At 41.2% G+C, this 26,079-nt stretch overlaps 1 long non-coding RNA gene and 1 pseudogene across 1 annotated transcript; one reads left to right on the top strand and one right to left on the bottom strand.

The window, feature by feature from the left end:
- The first annotated feature begins 1,013 nt into the window (after nt 1-1,013).
- LOC100935925 (immunoglobulin heavy variable 1-45-like) lies at nt 1,014-1,459 on the top strand (annotated as a pseudogene).
- Nucleotides 1,460-13,532: 12,073 nt separating this feature from the next.
- Nucleotides 13,533-25,728, bottom strand: LOC129049962 (uncharacterized). The gene is made up of 3 exons (XR_008513435.2): nt 25,636-25,728; nt 23,761-23,930; nt 13,533-13,985 (listed from the first exon to the last, which is right to left on the bottom strand). It is a non-coding gene; the product is annotated as an uncharacterized LOC129049962 (long non-coding RNA).
- Nucleotides 25,729-26,079: the final 351 nt, after the last annotated feature.

Below are 26,079 nucleotides of genomic sequence, written 5' to 3'. Positions count from 1 at the left end.
CGTCCTCCTCATAATCCTGTGTCAGAGCAGCACTTCAGTGATTTCACTAGCAACTTCCCAGGAGAATCGGCTTAAAACTACTTGTCGCATTTTCCATACAGATATAACCCCTCTATTTTCCTGAAGAAATAGAAAGAGCTGAATGCTGAATACACTGAATGTCTGCTGGTTTTGCAAGTTTGTGACTATATCACTTTCTAATTTCTGACCTGTGCAGACCACTCTACAGACTTTTCTCTCTGGTGTGACCAGCCTTCTGGATATCAAATATAACTGAGCTTCTTCATACAAAAGTCAACACAAGCTCCTCATGGTTTCAGAGCTCACTGAATGGAGCTGGAAATAAAACCCACAATTATCCATAACACAAATTCCTTGGAAGTTATTTTGGGATAATGAGTTCATAACCTGTAGACCAAGAGTCCAAGAGTGTTTCTATTGAAGAGCCTGGGGGATCAAGACACCAGGCAGGTGATGCAGACACTGTCTAAAGAGTGCCCAGCGGCTCTCAGAGGGACCTACTGGATACTCACATGGGACATCAGCAATCACTTTCTCAGAGTCACCAGTGAGCTGTGCTGGTTCCTGAAGGGTCCAGGATAGGGCCAAGGCACCTGCTCTGTGTTGTGGAGAGTGATCGTTCCAGAAATCATAGAGGTGGTCTCTATGCTTATAAAATCTACATTCACAGTGAGAAGTCTGTTCTGAGAGGGGTTATTCTTCAGTGAAAGGACCTCTGCCCACAAATGTTCATAAATGGAGCAGGGCATTCATTTCCTCAAGCAGGATCAGGGCTTGAACCATCAGCATCTCACTCTTGTAAGGCTGATGTGTCATTTGTCTTCCCTTTCTTATCATCGACCAGGCTTTGAGCTATGAAATGCCCTGTCTCATCAATATGCAAATAACCTGAGATCCACTGAGGTAAATATGGATATGTCTGTGCCCTAAGAGCATCACCCAACAACCACATCCCTCCTCTAGAGAATCCCCTGAAAGCACAGCTCCTCACCATGGACTGGACCTGGAGAATCCTCTTCTTGGTGGCAGCAGCCACAGGTAAGGGGCTCCCAAGTCCCAGTGATGAGGAGGGGATTGAGTCCAGTCAAGGTGGATTTTATCCACTTCTGTGTCCCCTCTACAGATGCCTACTCCCAGATGCAGCTGGTGCAGTCTGGGGCTGAGGTGAAGAAGCCTGGGTCCTCAGTGAAGGTTTCCTGCAAGGCTTCTGGATACACCTTCACCGACCGCTACCTGCACTGGGTGCGACAGGCCTGGACAAGAGCTTGAGTGGATGGGATGGATCACACCTTACAATGGTAACACCAACTATGCACAGAAGTTCTAGGACAGAGTCACCATTACCAGGGACAGGTCTATGAGCACAGCCTACATGGAGCTGAGCAGCCTGAGACCTGAGGACACAGCCGTGTATTACTGTGCAAGATACACAGTGTGAAAACCCACATCCTGAGACCGTCAGAAACCCAGGGAGGAGGCAGCTGCACTGAATGAGGAGATTACAGGGCTTACAATGTTTAAAGTTGTTTAGAAAATAGGCTAAGCAATTGAGGAATATGAGTAATAGAAACATGTATGCACTCTATACAGGAAATCTTTCTAATAACTGTCACCCTATATGCAAAATTCGCAGAGAGGTAAAAGCAGAAATCAGTCAAGCTGATGCAAAGTTCCCCACATAGGCTTTGTGCAGATATAAGTTCTAAAATCAGATAAATAATTTGGAGCAAAATTGCTTGATAACATGGCTAATGCTAAACATGATTCCTAAAAACTGGCCAAATATATTCCAATATGTCTCTGCCACCTCTCTTACATAAAATGTATTAAAAAGTAGTTTTAAGACCACAGCAAAATTGAACAGAAGGTGCAGAGATTTCCTATGTGCCCCTGCTTCACACATGCACAGCCTTCCCCAATGTCACTATCCTGCCCCAGAGTCATCAATAAGTTACAATGGATGAACTTACATGGATGGATTGGTTCTTTCCTCTTCCGGCGGTCCCTTGGCATACCAAGTCTAAACTATCTTGAAGCTCCACAGGTTCTTCAAGTGGGTTCCTGGGAATGAAGCCAGTTAGAGGAAAAGTGGGTGGGGCTATTCCTATTAGGAGTCTTCTTTAGAGGATTCATAAAATGCATATTTTCTTATAGATTCTGTGACTCCTGATTTACTAACCCTTCCCAGAGGGTAAGCTTCCTAAATTTTTAGAGGCAGATCCATGTCTATGGAAAGAAAGCAAGTTCTAGTGAATCCCATAAGGAATGTCCTTTAATGAGAAGTGGAGACCTTGGTCATGAGGTACATCATGTATGATTTTCTAAAATTCCTTTAGATTCACTGTAAGCTTTCGAGGGTGTTTCTGGATGAGGCCCTTCGTACAGAAAATGAAAACTCATGCATGAGTTCCAGGCACAACCAACCAACTTCCTTCCAAAGTGGGAGGGAATAGAAGAAACCCTCTCCTGTGTGGGCGCTGGTCCCCCTCCCTTGCTGGCTGCACATTAGCCAGAGGCATGAGCCCAATTAGTCTTGGAGGGTGACAGCCCCACTGGGGTCGCTGGCTATAGAAATGTGTGTCCTCTTCCAGCTGAGCGAGTCAACCTGCTTGCTTGTTGGAGTCAACTGCATGGCAGGTGCACTCTGGAACATGACAAGATGCACACAAACCTTCTATAAAGTATCAATTACTACACACTCAAAACCAAACTGTATTCCAGAAAGAGACAGGTGTCTGCAGGGATAAACAGAACTTAAGTATTTTTTGAATAGGGAAGACACTGCCAAATGCCATATGTTTCAGGAAGTTTAACTCAGAAATGTTGATGACATAACTCAGAAACGTGAGGTGACATGACAGCCTCAGGGGCTGCACATGAGGAGGGCTCACTTCCCCATGCAGGTTTTTCTTCCAGAACTCTACCAGGAACTCACAGAAGATTAGGGAGATTCTGAAAACATCATTCTGTGGTGCTGCCCAGGGAGGAAAAATAAGATATGGAAAAAAAACTATATAAATTATTACATTTGTTAATACAAATTATTTCTGAAGCCTTGTGGAGGTCCTGACATAAGCCATCATTAGCTGTGAACAAATATCTACACCCTCCTTTCCTGGGGAGTTCAGTTAGGTTGCATCTCTTCTTTTATGGACAATATCCCCCAACCCCTGTTTATTTCCTGCACATCTGCTGCTCTCCATGGGACGAGTTCTCATCAGTGAAATGTGGTTGATGTAGTGAGGTCTTCACTTTTCTCATTGTATTAGTCAGGATTATCTAGAGGGACAGAACTAACAGGATAGATGTCTGTATTTGACGGGGAGTTTTTTAAGGAGGATTGACCCACACAATCACAAGATGAAGTCTCATAATAGCCCATCTGCAAGCTGAGGAGCAAGGAAGCCAGTCCGAGTCCCAAAACCTCGAAAGTCAGGAAGACGTTGGTGCAGCCTTCAGTCTGTCGCCAAAGGCCAGAGAGCCCCTGGCAAACCGCTAGCTTAAGTCCAAGAGTGAAAAAGCTGAAGAACTTGGAGTCTGATGTTCGAGGGTAGGAAGCATCCAGCATGGGAGAAAGATGGAGGCTGGAAGACTCATCAAGTCTAGTCTTTCCAATTTCTCCTACCTGCTTCATTCTAGCCATACTGGCAGCTGATTAGATGGTGCCCAGGGAGGTTGAGGTTGGGTCTGCCTCCCCCAGTCTACTGACTCAAATGTTAATCTTCTTTGGCAACACCCTCACAGACACACCCAGGAACAATTATTTGCATCCTTCAGTGCAATCAAACTGACACTCAGTATTAAACATCACACTCATCTTCTGTGTTGTCATGTTCCTCTCTTCATCTGAGGTTAAGGAACTCACCAGCATGTAGCACATCATAGCTTAATGTCTCTCATGGACAAAATAGTGGCAAAGGCACCCACTAGGGTTGAGCATCCTCTGTCGCTGACAGCAACCACCACAGGACCAAGTCCCTCCACCATCCTGTGTCAGGGCATCGCCTGAGTGATTGTATTGGCAACTTCCCTCGAGAGTCATCTTAAAAACGGCTTGTCTCATTTCCCAGGAAAGTATAGCCCATCCATTTTCTCTTCCTAGCAAAATGGAAAAGGATGAATACACTGAATGTCTCCTGGTCTTGCAACTTTGTGACTTTATTCCTTTCTAATTTCTGATCAATGCAGCCCACTCTACAATTTTTTTTCACTGAAATGACCTGCATTCTGGATGTTAAATATAATTGAACTTCCTCATATATAATTCAGCACAAGTACCTCAGAGTTTCTGTCCTCATGCACCACTCTAAACTTACACAAGTTGTTTATTTATTTGTTTTATTTTCTGGCATCTCTACTTGGCATCTTCATCATACCCATTTTATGTTATTTCTACAAATGATTAATTGTTAAAATGTATAGGTACTTAATTAAATATTCAGGAAACAACAGGATAAAATTAAAGTAAAATAAAATAAAAGTAAATAAATTAATATTTAAAATAAAGGAGCCAGCAGCTGAAAGCAAGGAAAATCCATTATGCTGGGTCAGAGGGTATGGAGAACTCATAGTACAATATCTTCTGCAGGTTAATCATTACTTCTACTCAAGTTACAGTATCCTTTCTCTTTATATCAGAGCTTTCCCTAATACGTGCAATGAAGACTGAACACAGATTCCTCCCTCAAGACTGACCTAGCGTCTCTCACTGAGCCTGAGCTGACAGTCATAGATATCACATTTGTCTAAGAAAATAATGACACCCTGTAAGGTTACCTACCAGCGATATGGAGACAATTTGAATAATATAAATGAAGGCTAAATTTGATAGGTAGTCATTTATCCTTAGAAGTCATTTATCCTTAGACTGCTGTCTCTACATGTGTTTTTTTATCACAGAGAAGCTACTAGTGCCACAGTCCAAGTTGCTGAATATTTTATTTCCTAGCATGAGTTACTACAGAATGTGTTCAACATGAAGGAATGCAGCTGTTGTTAAGGGAGAGGAGATGTGATTATGGAATATGAGCAGGGATCCAGCAGACATTCCTCTTTCACATTTGCCCCAAAACAGAGACACCACTAAAACAATGAAATGATTGACTTTAGTCTCCACAGTCTAATGTGAGATTTATACCAGATGTTTTCTGCCACTGTTTTATAGTAGAAAATATAATCTCTAAAGAAATTCCATTTTTAGATAATACCATCCTCCAGGAAGCTGCAAATACCCATAACAGAGAGTATTATAGTGCCTTGTGGCCAGGAGCTACAACACCTGGGTCTGGAAACCAATGGACAGAAATATCAGGTTTTCTTGCCAAATCTATGATGAAAATTTGGAGAATGTTTCTTTCCATCTCCATAACAATACGTTGTGATGGACTGGAGGTCCTGGTACATAAGAAGGTATGTGTTCACAGTGGGTACAGAATTAGACCCATAAAATGATTGTTCTACTGGGGTTCCCTTGCTGTTGGACCAGCTGACCAAGAAAGTGTTGTAAGGGGTGCAGTATTTAGTGAGTACTGTCATATTTTGGAAGGTACCATATTTGAAGCTACCAGGAGAAACAGAGATACATCAATCTAGCCTAGGTAGACTCTATGAATTTATTTTATTTCCTTCAAAATGAGGTAAAAAATTGCATCAATTGAAATGCCGATGATAATCAAGTGATGAAAGACAACATCCACTCAGTGTTTTAGGTGTGGTTTAACCCAAAAGTTATACAATATGTGAGAACCTGAACTCGAGTCCTGGCCATCTCTGAGAAGAATCTAGAAGGTAGACTGAGCCTTTACCACAGTGTGACGTCCATGGAGACTGGGGATGGCTACTGTCTCAATCCTGGGATCACGGAATAGTCTTAATATGATTCTGTGTGTATGTGGACCATTGTGTGTAAGTGGGAGGATTCCTATAACTGTGTCTGTGTGTTTGTGAGTGTCTGTGTTTGTGTGTGTGAGCTTGTGTGTCTGTGTTTTATTTTAAAATGAGTAATATAGTTTCTGATCGTTAGACTGTGTCTTTGAGGGAGTGGGTGGGAGAATGTGCATGCCTGTGTCTGTGAGTTAGTTTGTAAAAGCGTATGTTATATTGAATGTGTGTGTCTGGGTCCTTCAGTATTTGAGCCTATTAATTTACATGAACATGAATTTTTTGAGGGTGTGTAAGTATAAAACTTTTGTAAACGTAATTGTTTGAATGCTAGTGTGTGCAGAGCTATTTGAGTGTGAATGTGTTACTTGTATTACTTAGTGACTGTGTGCCCCTATGTGAGTTTGTTTGGGTGAGTCATTACCTATGACTCTACATGTGAAGGTGTTGAGGGTGTGTGTGAGTCTGTGAGCATGTTTATGTGCATGTGGAGTGTTGTTATGTACGCTTTGAGAAACTTGTCTCTTGACCTCAATATCATTTGTCTGAAAATACCAGGTATGTTTGAGCCCTTAGAATCTAAGGAATAGTTTGTTGCTTAGGATAAACCCTCAATAAGATTAACAACTGATTTCTCACCAAAAATCAGGAAGGCCAAAGCTCACTGGAGTGGCATATCAAAAGTGCTAAAATACACTGTCAATCAAAAATTCCATACTAGGAAGAACACCTTCAAAAGTGAAGGAGAAATCAAGATAATAGAAATAAACAAAAGCTATGGAGTCCATCAAAACCACAAATTCCTAATGAGAAATACTAAATAGAGTCCTGCAGGCTGAAATGAAAAGAGAGTGGAGAATATTTAAAAATCTTACACCTAAAAGAACAACAACAACAAGAAAAGTATCCCAGTAATCACATTTGTGTAATGAAAACCAATATTGTTTTATTTTTGCCTTGAGTCTCATGTTCTATTCCTCCTTTTTTAAAAAAATAAATGGATATAATGGTAATGACAAATTTGAATAATGTGCCTATAATTTATGGTTATAAAATTCATTATAAATTTGAATAATGTGCATATAATTTATAAAGTATGAATATGTAACAACACAATAAGCGAAAATGGATAGAGCTGTAGAGAAGCAGAGTTGTATGCACTATTGAACTAAGGCAATCATAATGTAAACTACTCTGTTATAAATCTGAATTACCAATTGTAATATCCAGGTTAGCTATAAAAACCTAAGTAAAAGTAAAAAAAAAAAAAAAAAAATTAGCAGGACAGCTGACTAAATGTGCCTGACACTCTTCGACCCCACGTGAAATAACCACAGAAATGAATAAACATCTAAGACTAGAGAAATTCAACAAAGAGATATCATACAAAATAATAAAGCAAAAAGCTTACAGCTGAAGAATTTAATGAATAAAATAAAAATGCAATTTACAGATTCAATAACAGAAAATAACAAGCAAAAATAAGAATTTCTGAGCTTGAAGACAAGTCTTTCAAAATAATTCCAGCAGACCAAAAAGAAAAAAAAAGAGAATGAAAGAGAGAAGGAAGGAAGGAAGGAAGAAACGAAGGAAGATACAATTTTAAAAACATAGAAACCCTATAGTTTTCAAAACACAATTTGAAAACAAGTTTTTGAATTATGGAAAATCCAGGGGAAAATTCCAGAGGGAAAAAAATGAAAATGATGTAGGAAACATATTTAATAAAACAAGAGCAGAAAACTCCCCGTATCATGGGAGATAGATGGTTATTCAGATCCAGGAAACTCAAATATTCCAATCAGATTAAAACTAAACAGATCCTCTCTGAAGAATGCTTTCCTCAAATTATCAAAAGACAAAGACAGAGCATGATAGAGTAGGATAGTATATTCAAAATATCGAAATAAAAAAGTATCCAGCCAATAATATAATACCTAGAAACATTATTATTCACAAACAAACAAATATATAATGTTTATCGGACTAACATAAACAGGAAATCCATCACCTCCAGGCTGGCCTTACAAGAAATGCTCGAGATTCTTACATCTGGAAGAGAAAACATAATAGCCACAATTATGAAAAAATTTTAAAAAAACCCATAAAGCCCACTAGTAAAGCCAATACACAAAAAAGAAAATAAATGAATCAAATCTTATCGCTACAAAAATTACAAAACTACAAAAATAACCAATAGGTTAAGAATAAGAAACAAGAGATACACAAAACAATGAGAAAAGAATCAATGAAAGTGAAAGAAGTAAGACCTCTTCTATCTATTATTAGCTTGAAAGTAAGTGGATTAAATTTTTCATTTAAAATACATAGACTGAGTTGAAGAGAAAAGAAAAGAAAAAAAGAAACAAACAAACAAAAGTGCCAACTATAGGCTGCTATGTTAAGCCCATTTTGCATTGTTATAAAGAAGTACCTGAGTCTGGACAATTTACTTTAAAAACAAAAACAGTCTACAAATTCACTGCAATTCCCATCAAAATATCACCATCATTCTTCTCAGAACTAGAATTCATATGGAATCAAAAAAGAACTTGGATAGCCAAAGCAAGACTAAGCAAAAAGAACAAATCCAGAGGCATCACATTACCTGAATTCAAACTATACTATAGGGCCACAGTCACCAAAACAGCATGGTACTGGTATAAAAATAAGCACATAGATCCGTGGAAAAGAATAGAGAACCCAGAAATCATGCCAAATATTATACCAATGTATCTTTAACAATGCAAACAAAAACATAAGGTGGGGTATGGACACCATATTCAACAAACGGTGCTGGGATAATTGGCAAGCCATATGTAGAAGAACGAAACTATATCCTCATCTCTCACCTTATACAAAAATCAACTCAAGATGGATTAAGGACTTAAATCTAAGAGATGAAAACATAAAAATTCTAGAAGGTAACATCTGAAAAACTCTTCTTAATATTGGCTTAGGCAAAGACTTCATAACCAAGAACCAAAAACAAATGCAACAAAAACAATGATAAATAGGTAGGACTTGATTAAACTAAAAAGTTTCTGCACAGCGAAATAAACAATCCGCAGAGTAAACAGACAATCTATAGAGTGGGAGAAAATCTTCACAATCTATACATCCGACAAAGGACAAATATCTAGAATCTACAAGGAACTCAAACAAATTAGCCACAACAACAAAAACAACAACAACAAAAAACAATTCCATAAAACGATAAGCTAAGGACATAAACAGACCATCCTCAAAATAAGATATACAAACAGCCAATAAACATGAAAAAAATGCTCAATATCACTAATGATCAGGGAAATGCAAATCAAAACCACAATGCAAATGCAAATCAATACCACATTACTCCTGCAAGAATAGTCATAATCAAAAAATAAAAAAATAGATGTTGGTGATGATGCAGTGAAAAGGGAACACGGGCAGGAATGTAAACTAGTACAACCACCATGGAAAACAGTGTGGAGATTCCTTAAAGAAAAAAAGTAGAACAAATATTTCATCCAGCAGTCCCATTACTGGGATCTACCCAGAGGAAGTTACCATACAAAAAAGATACTTGCACATGCACGTTCATAGCAGCACAATTAGCAATTGCAATAATATGGAACTGGCCCAAATGCCTATCAGTCAATGGGTGGATAAAGAAATTGTGATACACACACACACACACACACACACACACACACACACACACCATTTTATATATATATATATAATTTTATATTTTCTATATATACATATTTTTATATATACACATATACACATATACATGTATATGTGTATATATGTATATATATACACATATATGTGTGTTTATATGTGTATATATGTATGTGTATACACATATGTATATATATAAGTATATATATATGTATGTGTGTATATATATATACACATATATATTTACCATGGAATATTAAGCCATAAAAAGGAACAAAATAATGACAGTCACAGCAACCTGGATGGAATTGGAGACCATTATTCTAAGTGAAGTAACTCAGAAGTGGGAAACTAAACATTGTATGCTCTCACTTGTAAGTGGGAAATAAGCTATGAGGATGCAAAGGCATAAGAATGATACAATAGACTTTGGGGACTTGGAATAGATGAGAAGGGGCTGAGGGATAAAAGACTACAAATTGGGTACAGTGTACAATGTTCGGGTGATGGGCGCACCAAAATCTCATAAATCATCACCAAAGAAATTACTCATGTAACCAAAACCTACCTCTCCCCCCAAACCTATGGAAATAAAATTATGTAAAGTAAAATAAAATAAACTAAAGGTATATTTGACTGACAGTTCTGCAGGCTGTACAAGAAGCATAGTGCTGGCATCTGCTTCTGTCGATGGCCTCAGGAAATTTTCAATTATGGCAGAAGGTGAAAAAGGAGCACATGTGTCAATGGCCAGAGAAGAGAAGAAAAGGCAGAAAATCAAGGTTGTTGGGTGGGTGCCATGCTCTTTAAACAGCCAGGTATCATGTGAACGAATAGAATGAGAACTCACTCGTTACCACAGGAAGGGAATCAAGGCATTTATGAGATCCGTGCTCATGACCCAAAAACCTCTCTCTAGGTCCTACCTCCAACACTGGAGATAACATTGCAACATGAGATCTGAAGTGAACAAGTATCCAAACTATATCAGCTACCTACAAAAAACTCACTCCAATTGTAATGATGCACTTATGTTGAATATGAAGGTATGGAAAAAGTTATGTAATGCAAATAAAAACTAATGTAAATAAAAACTAAACTTCACCTGGAGTAGCTATACTTGTAGTGGATAAACCAGACTTTAAGTTAAAAGCTGTAAAGAAAGACAAAGAAGGACACTATGTATAAATAAAGAGTTCAACCCAGGAAGAAGGCATAAGAATTTTAAAGATATATATACCCAATGATACAGTACCCAGGTATGCAGAGCAAATGTTATCAGATCTAAAAGGAGAGATAGACACCAATACAATAACTGCTGGCGACTTCAATCCCTCACTGAAAGCATTGCACAGTTTATCCAAAGAGAAAATGAACAGAAAAATTCAGATTAAAATTGCACCAGAGGCCAGGCACAATAACTCACATCTGTAATTCCAGCACTTTGGGAGGCTAAGGCAGGTGGATTGGTAGAGAGCGCAGGAGTTGGAGACTAGCCTGGGCAGCATGGCAAAACCCTGTCTCTACAAAAAAATAAATAAATAAAAAATAAAAAATAGCCAGTGTGGTAGCATGTGCCTAAAGATCCAGCTACCCAGGAGGCTGAGGTGGGAAAATCACCAAAACCCAGGGAGATAGAGGCTCCATAGAGCCCTGATGGCACCCATGCACGCCCTCCTGGGCAACAGAGCGAGACTGTATCTCAAAAATAATAATTGCACCACAGACTGAATGGACTCAACAGACACTTACAGAACACCACCAAACAGCAGCAGATTGCACATTATTGTTAACAGCACGATGAACATCTTCCAGAATTTAATATATATTTGGACACAAAAAAGTCTCAAAACTATAAAAATATCAAAGCAATATCAAGTATCATTTCCGAATACAATGAAATAAACTAGAAACCCTAGAGGATGGAATATTTGAAACAATACAAATACATGAAAATTAAACAACTTGCTTCTGTGTGACCATTGGATAAAGGAATAACTTAAAATGAAACTAAAAATTTATTGAAATAAATAAAAATAGAAATGCAATATAGCAAAATCTACTGGTTACAGCTAAAGCAATATTAAGAGAAAAGTTTCTAGCAATAAACACCTAAATCAAAAAAGTAGAAAGATTTCTCAAAAACCACCCAACTATGTGTCTTAAGAACTAGAGAAGCAAGAACAAACAGAATTCATAATTGTAGAAAAAATAGATAGTAAATATCAGAGCAGAATTTTAAAATACAGAAAAAAAATTCTATAAAGGATCAGCAAGGCCGGGCGCCGTGACTCATGACTGTAATCCCAGCTTTTTGGGAGGCCAAGGCGGGCGGATCACGAGGTCAGGTGATTGAGATCATCTTAGCTAACATGGTGAAACCCCGTCTCTACTAAAATACAAAAAATTAGCCAGGCGTGGTGGCACATGCCTATATTCCCAGCTACTTGGGAGGCTGAGGCAGGGGAATCCCTTGAATCTGGGAGGCTGAGGTTGCAGTGAGCCGAGATCACGCCACTGTACTCCAGCCTGGCAACAGAACAAGACTCCGTCTCCAAAAATAAATTAATAAATAATAACAAAAGGGATGAGCAAAACAGTTGTTTTCTTGAAAACATAAAAAAGCAAGAAGGCATTATCTAGATTAACTACAAATGAAAAGAGAAAATGCCCATATAAATACAATCAGAAATGGAAAAAGAGACATCACAATGATACCACAAAAATACAAAAGATCATTAGAGGGTATTATGAACAACTATATGCTAGCGAAAATTCAAGAACCTAGAGGAAATGGATAAATTCATGAACACATGCAAACTACCAAGACTGAACCAAGAAGAAGTAGAAAGCCTAAACAGAACAATGAATAACAGGAGATAATAATAATGAAAAGTCTCCCATCACAGAAATGTTCAGGACCTGATGGTTTCACGGTTGTGTTCTACTTAACTTAAAAAAAAATCACGAAAACAGATTATTGTTAAACTATTCAAAAAATTGAAGAAAAATTATTTAATTATAATTTTAATATTATTTTTAAAATTTCAACTTTTATTTCAGGTACAGGGGGTACATATGCAGGTTTTTTTACATGGGCATATTGTGTGATGCTGAGGTTTGGGGTATGGATCCCCTCACCCAGGGAGTTAGCATAATAGCCAATAGTCAGTCTTTCAACCCATGCACCTCTCTCTCCCTCCCCACTCTGGCAGTTCACAGTGCCTATTGTTTCCATGGTCATGTCCACATGTGCTCAACCTTTAGCACTCACTTTCAAGTGAGAACATGTGGTATTTTGTTTCCTTTTTCCGTGTTAACTTGTTTACGACTATGACCTCCAGCTGCATCCATGTTGCTGCAAAGGACATGATTTTGTTTTCTTTTGTGACAGAGTCTCGCTCTCTCACCAGGCAGGAGTGCAGTGACACGATCTCAGCTTACTGCAACCTCTAACTCCCTGGTTCAAGTGATTCTCCTGCCTCAGCCTCCCGGGTAGCTGGGATTACAGGCATGTGCCACCATGCCCAGCTAATTTTTGTATTTTTAGCAGAGACGGGGTTTTACTATATTGGCCAGGATAGTCTTGATCTCCTGACCTCATGATCGTCTGCCTCAGCCTCCCAAAGTGCTGGGATTACAGGTGTGAGCCACCACACTTTTTTTTTATGAATGTGTGGTATTTTATGATTTTATATTGCATACATACCATTTTATTCATCTAATACACCATTGATTGGCACCTAGATTGATTCCATATCTTTGCTGTTGTGAATAGTATGGCAAGAAGCATGAGTGCATGTGCATTTTTTGGTAGAATGATTTATTTTACTTTGGCTATATACCTAATGATGGGATTGCTGGGTCAAACAGTAGCTCTGTTTTAAGTTCTTTGAGAATTCTCTAAACTGCTTTGCACAGTGCTAAACTAATTTACATTCCCACCACCCACGTATGTGTTCCCTTTTCTTCACTTCCCACCCAGCAGCTGTTTTTTTTTTTTTTTAACTTTTTTCATATTAGCTATTATGAGTGGTCTGAGATGGTATTTCATTGTTGTTTTTATTTGCATTTCTCTGATGATTAATGATGTTGGAAATTTTTTTCATTGTTGGCCACTGAGATTGACAGGCTTACAAGTGTCTTAGTCCAGCAGTTTTCAGTAACAGGCTATCCACTTTCATTTTCTGTTCCTCACATGCCCCATTTCTGGGTTGTCCATCCCAACCAACAGTTACTGCTGGAGCTGCATCCACTAGCCCGCTTCCATGGGCTGTCAGGAACACATTGCAAGGGTGACACACGCGATGATCCATCTCTGCAGAGCCAACTCTCCTTCTCCAGAGATTCATCCAAGAAACAATTTTGACTATACCTGAGCTCTGTGACATCTGAGGACATGGTTTGTATTACTGTGCAAGATAAACAGTGAGAGGAAGTCAGTGTGAGTCCAGACATAAACCTTCCTGCTGAGAACAATGGAAAGCTTTTCCTCTAAGATAAGGAATAAGAAAAGAATGCCCAGTCTTAATACTTCTAATCAGCATATTGATGATAGTTTTAACCATAGAAATTTGACAAAGAAAAAAATAGTAAAAGTCATACAAATTGAGGGGAATAAGTTAAATTGTTTCTGTTTACAGACAATATAACTTTATAAATTCAAAAAAAAATCAAAAATTCTGAAAAAACAGCTACTGAAAACTAACAAACAAATTTAGTAACATTGCAGTATACAAAATTTATATGGAAAACTCAGTAGTGTTACTAAAAACTAACAATTAACTACTTAAAAATCATAAGACAATGTCAGTTGCATTTACAATAATATTAAATAACTTACTTAGTGGCCATGCACAGTAGTTTACACCTGTAATTCTTGTACTTTGGGAGGGAGGTAGGGGAGAATCACTTGAGGCTAGAAGTTTGAGACCAGCCTGGGCAACACAGCAAGACCAATATCTATTTCTAAAAATCACTTAGAAAAAATTTTGGTCAAATAAGTGAAAATATATGGTAAATGTCATATATTGAAGAATATATGACATTGATGAAATAAATAAATCTATATGCAAATATATGGGAAACTATTCCATATTCACAGATTGAAGATAATACTGTTAACATGTCTATACTACCCAAAGCAATCTACAGATCCAAAGCAATTTCTATACAAATGACATTTTCAACAAACTATTTTTTAAATCATAAAATTGAATCACAAAAGACCCCAGATGTCCAAAGTAACCTTGAATACAAATATCAAAGCTGGAGGGAGGTTTCCTAGTACCTGAACTGCAAATATGCTATGAAACTATAATAATAAAACAGCATGCTGCTGACTTTCTAAATAAACTTAAATATTCTGAATTGAAGTTATTTGACAATTTCTTCTATCATTTTATCTTTACTAAAGTGTTACATGAGTGTTTACGTAGAGAGATAATGTGCAAAGAGTCTTCCTGGGTGGTAAAATCTCATAAGCGTCTCTAGGAGCTCTGAGCTCTCTCTAGGCTTCTCAGTATGTTCAGGTTCAAGAGACAGAAAGAATTCTCTCAGCATTTCACTGCTTTTTGCCCTCTTGAAGGTCAGAAAGCCAGAACATGCTTTGTGGGGACATAATAGAGGGGACCAAAATAGATACTTTCAGCAAACCCACTATAACAAGTTCTGCTGCCCATGGGCATCTTTTCCAGGTACATGTTGGTTGCTAGACCCTCAGGCTCACCTACACCATGTGGAGGAGGACCTCTACCCACCCTCATTTCAGCACAACTACCGTGTAGCTCAGCATCAGTAGGTCACACTACAATACATTAAACGTCATTCAGCTAATTATTTATTGAGGTTTTCATTTGTCCATAAGCTATCAATATTGGGCAGTTTCAAATGGCAACCTAGAGGACGTAATGATAGTTAAATTTATGTCTTCTATTATGGAAAAACATCCCTTACCTAATGACAGGTTCAGCTGTTTTTGCCAAGATGGTGGCTCCTCCCTGGCCTGCTAGTCTCCTACATGAGAAGCATCAGTGAGCTGGGCAGCACCATACACTTGTCAAGTGATCACTGGGAATGATGTCAGCTACAGAGGATGGGGTAGGGTTGCTCATACCTATGCTCCTTACTTCTAGGACACATCAGGTGCCTATGGATTTAGAGTATGTCTGCACCCTGGTGGACTGCACACCTTACCCAGGGAGAAAGGTCTCTGAGTGTGGGTGGCAAGCCACCTAGGTGCCGAAGTAAGAGACCGAGGACACAAGCTGTTCCAGTATAATAAAATATATAAAATAAGAACAGTTATACTAGATATAGATCATAGATATGATAATATATATGAATATCATTAATCATTAGTTTATAGCAATTACTCTTTATTCCAATGTTATTAATAATCCTCGCTCTATAATCATAACCTAGGAAAAACCAAGCCATACAGAGATAGGAGCAGAAGGGACATGGTGAGAAGTGACCAGAAGACAAGAGTGCGAGCCTTCTGTTATGCCTGGACAGGGCCACCAGAGGGCTTCTTGGTCTAGCGGTAACGCCAGCTTCTGGGAAGATGCCCGTTGCCAAGCGGACCGTGGTCTAGCAGTAGCGTCAGTGTCAACGAAAAACACCCGTTACTTAGCAGACCAGGAAAGGGAGTCTCCCTTTCCCCGGGGGAGTTTAGAGAAGACTCTCCTCCTCCACCTCTCGTGGAGGGCATCAGTCAGGCCCGCCTGCAGTTATCTGGAGGCCTAATCATCTCCCTCTGATGCTGTGCTTCAGTGGTCACGCTCCTAGTCTGCTATCATGTTCCATCCTGTACACCTGGCTCTGCCTTTTAGATAACAGTAGCAAAATTAGTGACAGTACTAAAAGTCTCTGATATGCAGAAATAATGGCGTAAGCTGTCTGTCTGTCTCCCTCTCTCTCTCTCTGCCTCAGCTGTCAGGCAGGGAAGGGCCCCCTGTCCAGTGAACACGTGACCTGCTTGACCTTACCTATCATTGGAGATGACTCACACTCTTTACCCTGCCCCTTTTGCTTTGTGTCCAATAAATATCAGTGCAGCCAGACATTCAGGGCCACTACCAGTCTCCGTGTCTTGGTGGTAGGGGTCCCCCGGGCCCAGCTGTCTTTTCTTTTATCTCTTTGTCTTGTGTCTTTATTTCTACAATCTCTCATCTCTGCACACGGGGAGAAAAACCTGCCGACCCTGTGGGGCTGGTCCCTACATCTGAGCTTCTCAATGGAGGTCTACTTCTCTATGAGACTAGCACCTTCTGTGGAGTCTCATGCTGAATGTCTTCTTCTTGATTATGGTCATTGGTTATGCAGTGCTGTAATTAGAAACCCTTACAGAATAAACTACAAAACAAGAATGATACTACCTTCTTCAGACATGACAATTCTACATAATGTGCACAACTGGACCTATTGAAATCTTAGCCAGGAGAGGATGCAGGCATAAAGCAGATGATTTTCTGATTGTTCCACCCTACTGGGTTATATTGAACAGTGGACACAGGATTCAACGGATACTGATTATTAATCCAGTAAGGAAATTATAGAATAGTCCAAAGTCTAGCCAGAGAAGAGTAGCTGAAGACAGTACTTTCCCTGCAGCTCTGAGATTCACTAAAATGTCCAGCTCTGTCCCTCACTCATGAATATCACAGACTAAAAGACACACTTCCCACAGCATTGGCTCTCCATGAAGATTTGAAATTGATGCCCAGGCCTCAGGGTCTGCTGAGAGAGCTGTGACAGTGGGAGTGGAACTCACATAGAGTAAAACAGAGTGTGTTGCATAATAAGGCTGTGTAACATTTTCATAATGGAGGGAATCTCTTGGTTCCAGGAAGATGACAATTTAATATGTCTCAGGACTGTGGAGCTCTCTTTAGGAGCTTTGTGTGTGGCTTCTTTGTATACTCTGGCTCCGGGAACTCCAGTGAGGCAAGAGATTCATCAACTCCTGTGCGAAGGGGGCTGAAGCAAGGAAGACAAGGGGTCTGGCTTCCACAGAACCCATAGGCTAAAACACTCAGAGTTCCCTTGACTGCAAGAAACGGAGCTGTCATCATGGTTTCAAGTGCCAGAGTCTTTAATGATTTATCTTTCAACTCATGAGAGTGCCAGGAAAATTCCACCAGTATGAACTACTCAAATATGTCATTTTGCAACATTACTTCATTGCTTGGTCTCATTTCCTCCATGTTTCGGAAAAAGCAAAGTTTTCATGCTTTATCATCTGCACCAATGAGGCTATATTTAAGCTATATTTTCATATGAATGTCTCTTGAAAATTTTAAAATAGAACAAATGTTGAACAATATGCTTAAAAGAAAAAAAATAAAGAAAGCAGTCTATGTTGACTCATGTGACATTGATAATTTATATTAGATTATATTGGTTGCTTATTTAGTTGGTCATGGGCGAAGAGCCTTCTTTCCAGCCAAAGAATACTAAGAACTCCCTCTCCTAATGATGAATTTCAGCTGCTCTTGCTGAGAATATTTAGCAAGAAGACAGAAACAGAGGCTCCTAAAGGGAGCTCCAGAGTCCCGAGATATATTTAAGTTTTCATCTTCCTGGAACCCAGAGATTCCCTCCACTGTTCTACAAGACAAGACCCCATTCTATGACCCTGTCTGAGGAGAGCTCGGGGCAGTGAGCTCCCCCTCACATTACCCCTTCACCCTATGCCCCTGGTGCTCTGTCCATGCAAATAAGTCCTGGGTTTAAGAACGTATAGAGGCAGGGCTGTGAGCGTTATGCTGTGTGCTGTCTCTGAGCTGGGGTCTCTAGCAGCACTCTCCACATCCATAGATCGTGGCCGCTCCGCTACTCCTTCTCTGCCTGCTGGCTGCCCTCTGTGGTGAGTTACTCATGGTTTCACACGTGGGGAGACACGGGATGAGACAAATGTGTCTGACTCACAGATGTTCTCTACTCTCAGGGGTTCACAGTGAGGACCACCTTGTGCAATGGGAGGAAGAAGTAGTGGTCCCCTTGGTCATGCTCAGCCTCACCAGTGCCGCCTACGCACATTCAATTTCTGAACATTGTTTCCTGGATCCACCATCTCCCATCAAAAGGTCTTGAGTGTGTTGGTGTGATATGGGTTAAGGGAAACACTAACTGCAGCCCCAACCTTCAGGGCAGAGCTAGCATCTCCAGAAACACATAGTGAAAAACAAGAAAACTTACAGGTGAGAAGTGTGATGGCTGAGGATGCAGGCGTGTATTACTTTGCTCAAGGCACTGTGACTCGAATCCAGAGTGAACTCGGACACAAACCTGCCCTGCAGGGGTTCTTGGGACCACAAGGGGAAGGATCAGGTCACCAGGGTGTGCTTAGGAACCACTGAACCGGGTCAGGCACAGGAGGTGGGGGTCAGGGCTCCTCCCCAGGGAAGGGCTTTTAATCTCCATGCCTTGTAAACCTCTGACAAGCCAGGCAGACACGGACATATTTTTAAACTATGGAAACAGATGTACCTTTCATTTTGGAGGAATAAGATCATAAGTGTGAAAGCAAAACTTACCAAGGGCCAGGTACTGGAATAACTGTAATCTACATAATCACTCTAAGAATTCTAAGAATTTACAAGTGCAATCATCTTCATTTCATAAACTCATCTTAAATAAGAGCTTTCTAACTGATCCCACGTATTCTGATTTTGTTTATTTCTTCAACACTTTATTATCTTCAAGGCATTTCACTGATGTCAATTTTAGAAGAATCATATGCAAACAGCCCCTCATGGTGGTTGAAAGCCCACAGCCTCTCCAGTCCTATGGATATTTCTGGATGTTCTCAGAGTCTCCATTGTCTGTAGGGAAGAATTGTCCCAATAGTTATTTCATTTTTGTCTTCCACAAAGTTGGAAAGATGGGGATCACTCAGGGGAATCAAGATCAACAGAAAGCCTGAACCCACCATATACAAGATAGGATGTATTTTTTTAGGAATATATTAATTCCCAGACCCTCAGGCTCACATACCCCATGTGGAGGGGAACACACATTCACTCCTTCACTCAAGCCAAGCTGGCCATGCAGCTCAGCTTCTGCAGGCTCAGGAACTGCAAGCTCTCCAGTGTGGGAGTGGAGCTAATGCGAGGTGAGGCCAGGTCTCTGTCCTCACAGAGTCTCACAATGAAGATCTGATGAAATATTTCCACAGTAACATTTCTTTGGATATATAAATGTAGAATATATTTTGAAATAATGAATGATGTATCTTCTGATGGATTCGTGTTGGGGAGGTGATAGAGGAAAAATAAAGGTAATTTTAAATTTCTGCTCCCAGCTACAGCACTTGATTTTGATTTAGCGCATGACTGTTTGAAATTTTTTTGATGCAGTCAGTTTCAATAGACCAGAACTGGAAGCCCAGCCAATAAGTGCTCTAGATTGGGAAATTTAAACTGATGGGAGCTGTTTCATGGAGGAGGAAAAATGCTGAGCCAGTTGTGCGATCATGACTATTGACTGGGTAATAGAAGCCTGTGCCCTTTCTGCCAGTACCTCTGGTCCAAAACCTGAGCTAATCACCCTCACCAAGTTGAGTAAACATTGACACCTATACTAAGTACACCTTCATGGTGGTGCATGCTCATGGGGGATCTGGAAAGAAAGAGGCCTCGTCTCATCAGGAAATAAGGACATTAAACAGCCAATGGAAATGGTGTTAAACTACTAGAGGTGTGTTCTCATCCTTCTCATCCTCCATTATGCATTGCCCTGAGCACCAAAAAGATGACTCATTGGCACCTAAAGGAAATCAGACTGCAGAAAAGGCTGAGAAGTGAGCAGTGCAGGATGCACACCTGCTATGAGCTTTGATTCCGCATCTGGAGTTTCCATATTTCAAACTCTATTATACTAAATAGACAAGAAGCATGCCTGCGACTGGGGATTTGGTAAAACAGATCCAGATTTATTCTGAAAAACTAATGCTTATGGATTATTCTTACTCTCCGAGGCCCTGGTCTACACAGTTTAAAAACATTTACATGAAGGCACACACTCTGAATGAGATTCCCTTGCAGACTTTGTATGACCATGTGTCAGAATGGTCAGAAAACTATTCAGAAAGTCACACAGGAGTGTGTTTTGTGTGCCAAAAATATCTTTGAGACTGAATATAATCTTTGCAATGGAGAGGTACAACACAGAGAACTGTGACTCTTGGAAGATTGGCAAGTGGATTCACTCGCATGCCTGTGGCCAGTGGCAACTATAAATTCCTCCTGATTGTTGTAGACATTGTTTCAAGATGGGTAGAAGCATATCTCACCAAGTCCCAAAGAGCCACATGAGTGGCTAAGGCATAATTCAAGGAAATCGTTGCCAGGTTTGGACTCCCATGCACTATACACAGTGACAATGATCTTTCTTTTATTTCAGAGTTTACTCAAAAGGTAAGTCAAGCACTGCAAATCAAATGGAAACCACAGTCATCATGGAGACCACAGTCAGCAGGAAAGAAATAAAAGATAAACAACACCTTGAAGAGGACAATAGCCAAACTCAGGCAGGAAATTGACCTGCGTTGGGATAGATTTTTTCTTATTGCCTTGTTCTGGGGCAGAATGGTGCCCTGAAGTGGGCTTGGGAAAAGTCTCTTTGAAATTATATATAGGAGGCCCTTCCAGACCTCTTGCCAGTAACAGCACCTTTGGAGCTGGTAAACAAGCCCAGAGTTAAACCATATGTGCAGATTGGTGCAGACCTTGCTAACTGCACATCAGCTTGCTATTTCCAGGCCTGTTTATTCCACAGTGAGCCTCTTCACCCCTTCCATCCAAGAGACAAGATGCTACTACAGTCTTGGAAAAGTCAAAAACAAGATCAGCAGCTGACTGAAAGGTGGAATGGACCCCACGATGTGCTACTGATTAACCCTTGTTCAGTTAAGTTATCCAATGTAAAGCCATGAGTGCATCGCTGTTGGATAAAACCTGCCCCACCTCAATTTGACCCCAGAGAACAGACTACCTGGTCACATAAGCCTAAGGAAAATCTGAAGTTGCTGATAAAGAGGAGACAAGAAGACAGATAGGTAATACCCTTCTGTTAATATGAAATTCTTAATGAGTTCTATAGTTATAAGTACATTATTTCTCCTTATTAAAACTAATCTTTTTTGCTGAATGGGTGGAAGATGGTGGCTTCCCTGCAAAAGAAAACATAGTTGGTTCTGTAAAGAGTTCACCAATTTCTTCCACTAAAGGCCTACCCTGGCATAATACAAGCTCCCAACTTAAGAACTTATGATTTTCCATCCACTGGAGAAGCCATCTTTTCCATCTATTATAAAAACAGAAGACACTTCATTAATATCACTCCCACTATAGGCTATGCCATATCCAGTGAGGTAGGATGGCTGACAGTGGTGCGAATCCAAGTAATTGGTCAAGCACTGCTATACGTGAAGAAACACCACAGCATACTCTACACTGTCACTCATGATATGGAATGGTTGCCTCCTCAGCAATGTAACTGAGCCCTTAATATGTGGCTGGGATGAGAAGGCAATGCCAGCCTGCAGAGTGGAAACTGTTCTTCCCTCTGGGGTTAGCTATAGGCCTGTGGCACTCATGGCTGGCCCTACTTTCCTTACAACTGGACGAAACAAAGCAACTGGATATGACCTTATATCCCAGGACATAAGTGTCCAAACTGCATTCTCTTTATGTCAACTGGAAAAGTGTGAAAGACAGACACTATTCTCATAAACGGACATCCTAGTTGTTCCACCCACTAGCCAGCTCTTCCCCCCAGGTGGCAGTCAGAGATTTAGAATCACAAGTAGAGGCCCTGGCTAAGCATACCACCAGTCCATTTAACAACACCTACCATGCCATCATCATTTTTACTGAAGAAACCTCACAGATTTGACAAGTGACACTTTGAAGCTATATGACCCTAGGTATTGCAACTACAGCCAAAGGTAACACTTGTGTATTAATGAACACTGAATGTTGCATATATATACAAGATTAGTCCCACAATATAACTCAAGCTATGCAAGCATTAGATACCCATATTTCTGCTAGAGATGGATGCCCTCTCTCAGGACCCCGTGACAGCATGGTTTAGTTGACTTCCTAACACATGGAAGACTTTCATATATAGTAGAGCTGGTATACTGTTCATTGCTATCTTCAGTTGCTGTGGATTTTATTGGTATCTTGCACTTTAAGTGAGAATGTAATACTGACCTTCTCAAAAACTCCTAGGTCCTTGCACCATAATCCAACAAACACCTACTGTAATTCCAGAGACTCCAGAATATTTCCAACTCCAGTTTAATGGAATCCTTTCCAATACATACAAGCTATGCCCTTTCTAAGAAGTAGCCAAATTGACTATGACACATGTTTTCCATAGAAACGAAATGGAATTTGACAGTGGGGAATTATATACAGGCAGCTTAATTTCAAAATGCATTTTAAACTTATTTTTTGAGGTTTTAATATTATTTTCTACACTCTTTGAAACCTGAAATTTCACACTTACATTTTAATTCAGACTTAATAGCAACAAATAACCAGAACACATGAATTGCCTGTAATCTCTATACCTTGTATTGTAAGCCACATTTCAAGTGTAACCTTACTTGTCAGCACAGTATGGTTAGCATAGGCATAATCGCTTGTCCTGACTGTCCAGAAGGCAGGGTGGTATTAAGTATGTGGCCTCTGGAGCTGGGAAGTCTGGCTTTGTATACTGTCTCTGCCACTGCTCACTGGAGGACAATGGGCAAGTTACTTCCTGTACCCCAGTTTTCTCATATGTAAAGTAGGGTTGTTGTAAGAATGAAATTGGTTAATATTTAGTACCTAACAACTAGTAGGCATTACAAGTTAGCTATTGGTATTGCTATCATCAGAGAACACACAGGAGTCCATTGTTATTTTTACCCTCCCCCTCCACACAAAATGTGTAAGACACTAGACATGGTAGCTCTGTAACAGGGTTTGTCATGTATTAAATTGTGTACCCAATTGATATGTCAAAGTCCTGACAACCAACACCTCAGAACATGTCCTTATTTGGAAATATGGTAGCTGGAGATGTTATTAGTGAAAATGAGGTCTTACTTGAGCAGGGCAGGCCCTCAATGTGGGAAGATTGGTGTCTTTCTAAGTACAAGGAAATTTGGACACAGGGACAGAGACATACCGTGTGCCATATGACAGCAGAAGCAAAGTAGTGGTGCAGCAGTAAACCAGTGCATGTCCGGGATTACCAGTCACCTCCACAAGTGAGGAAAGGGCAAGGAAGAATTCTCCTGAGTCTCAGAGGGAGTGCAGCCCAGCTCACACTTGATTTTGGACTTCTAGTCTCTAGAACTGTGAGAGAATACAGTCCTGTCATTTTAAGCCACCCAGTTTGTAGTATTTCATTTTGGCAGCCCTATGAAATTCATACAGAGTTCTTCACCCAAAAGGAAGCAATCTTTCTCACAAACAGTCAAAGTCCTGGATGAAGGACAACCTGGAGATTGCAAACCTCCAAGGAATCAAAGGAGGTTCTATAAAGTCTGGGAGCCCCATCTTTCAAAGTCTGCTCCTCAAGTCCACACCCACACTTTGGAAGGGGAATCCTGCTCTTGGACATGGGATCCTTAGTGAGGCAACTGCCAATAATCCAACATCGTCATGAATTAAAGATCTCTGACATTTCCTCTTCACCAAGGGGAATTCTGTCAAGTAGTAAGTAAAACTCTTCTTCAGTAATCTCCACACCAAACACTCCTGCATGGCTTGGGACGCCTCAGAAAACTTATAATCATGGCAGAAGAAAAAGGGGAAGCAAGGCAGTCATACATAGTGGCAGAAGAGAGAGGTTAAACTTCTTTTCTGTCTCTCTTGGGTGTAAAGATATAATCTTGAGGCAAACAGCAGAAGCAGTTTTCTTATGCCTTAAAATAGACTCCACCTTTCTCCCTTTCACAATAAATATTCCCTTCACATTAATCTAACTTTATGTTTACATTGAACTATGTACCTTTTTGGAAGTTCCAGAAGCTAATTTGAGACAGACAGACAAAGTCGGGAGACCCTGATGCAAAATTCCAGAGGTGACTTCAAGGTTGCTAGTTAACAACCCAGGCATTGCCGAGATGATGCCAGCCCAAGATCCAGGTGGACCGGGACGCCAGAGAGCCGCCAGAACAAGAGGCACAGACCTGGTTCTCAGTTCAAATCTTGCATGCCTTTCTTATCAACTTTTCCTTTTTTAAAGCCCTGCCTTTCCTTCAAAATTGAAGTGGTTGCTTTGGATGGGAATACGGTCACTTCCCCTTCACCATTATGGTTAATACAATTATCTTTGTACCAGATCTCGCTCTTTTTAATTGGATCCTGCAGGTGGCAGATTCTGGACCAGAGTGAGGTTAGAAACTGAATGCACATACTGGGTGGTTCATAGACGCGGCGTTCTGTGAAGTTTATGGGTGGATTCCTGGGGAAGTCTGCAAGCCTGTTAGTGATTAGCAGAACCGCATCCAGCTACTGGGATCTGCACGTCAGGTGCCGTGAGCCCCTCACCATGTTCCCTGGTCCCAGCTGCCCGCGGATGGTTCAGCCTTGACAACGGGCTCGGTGTTCTGGGTGGTGGGAGAGCAAGGGGGCCCCTTGGGCAGCGTCCTACAGGGCTGTGAATCCAGGGGCCCAGCCGGTGTTCCCTGTGGAGTCACTCAGGGAATGAGGGGGTCTCTCAGGGCACAGAGCTGTGCCGCCTTTGTGCAGTGGTGGCTGAATACAGTGACACTGGGCGCGTGGTGAGAAGCGGGGCAAGGTCAGTTCACTGGACCCTCCGCCCTGAGCCTCAGATGAGCCGGGGGTCCCCAGACAGGCCCGGCCTCTGCCCTGAAGACACTGGAGACTTTGCTGTGGCCGCCACCGAGGAGCTTTGACCTCAAAGCAGCGGGAACCTCTCTGCCCACCTCGGGAACCTGAAGGCAGCGGCGGCCTCTCCCAGCCAGGACTCCGCCGGCCTCCGGGTCTCCAGGCCCAACCCTGTACAACCTAAAGGAAGTCCGCGCTGACCTACCTGGACACAGCGCCGTTGGGCGGGCGGGCGCGGCGGGGCGAGAAGCACTGGGCAGCTGCCACAGAGATGCGCGGGGACTGCCGGGAAGTGGGCGGTCCGGGAGGCGCGGGGCTGCTGGGAGGTGGGCGGTCCGGGGACGCGCGGTGGATGGCGGGACGTGGGTGATCCGGAGATGCCAGGGGGCAGCTGGGACGTGGGCGGTCTGGAGAGGTGCGGGGACAGCTGAGATGCAGGCGGTCCGGGGACGCGCGGGGGCTGGCGGGTTGTGGGCGGTCCAGGGATGCGAGGGGGCAGCTGGGACGTGGGCGTTCCGGGGACGCGTGGGGTCGCCGGGAAGCGGAGTCTAGGACTTAGATCCGCCTTCTCTTCAGGCCATGCAGCCCCGGAGCTCTGAATCCTGGGGTGACTCCTGTCCATGTTGGAAGAGACCCACCCAGTCCTGGC

This window comes from Pongo abelii, chromosome 15, assembly GCF_028885655.2.
Source record: "Pongo abelii isolate AG06213 chromosome 15, NHGRI_mPonAbe1-v2.0_pri, whole genome shotgun sequence".
Lineage (NCBI taxonomy): Eukaryota > Metazoa > Chordata > Mammalia > Primates > Hominidae > Pongo > Pongo abelii.
Note: the sequence above shows the minus strand (reverse complement) of the source record. Positions and strands in the feature narration are given on the sequence as shown.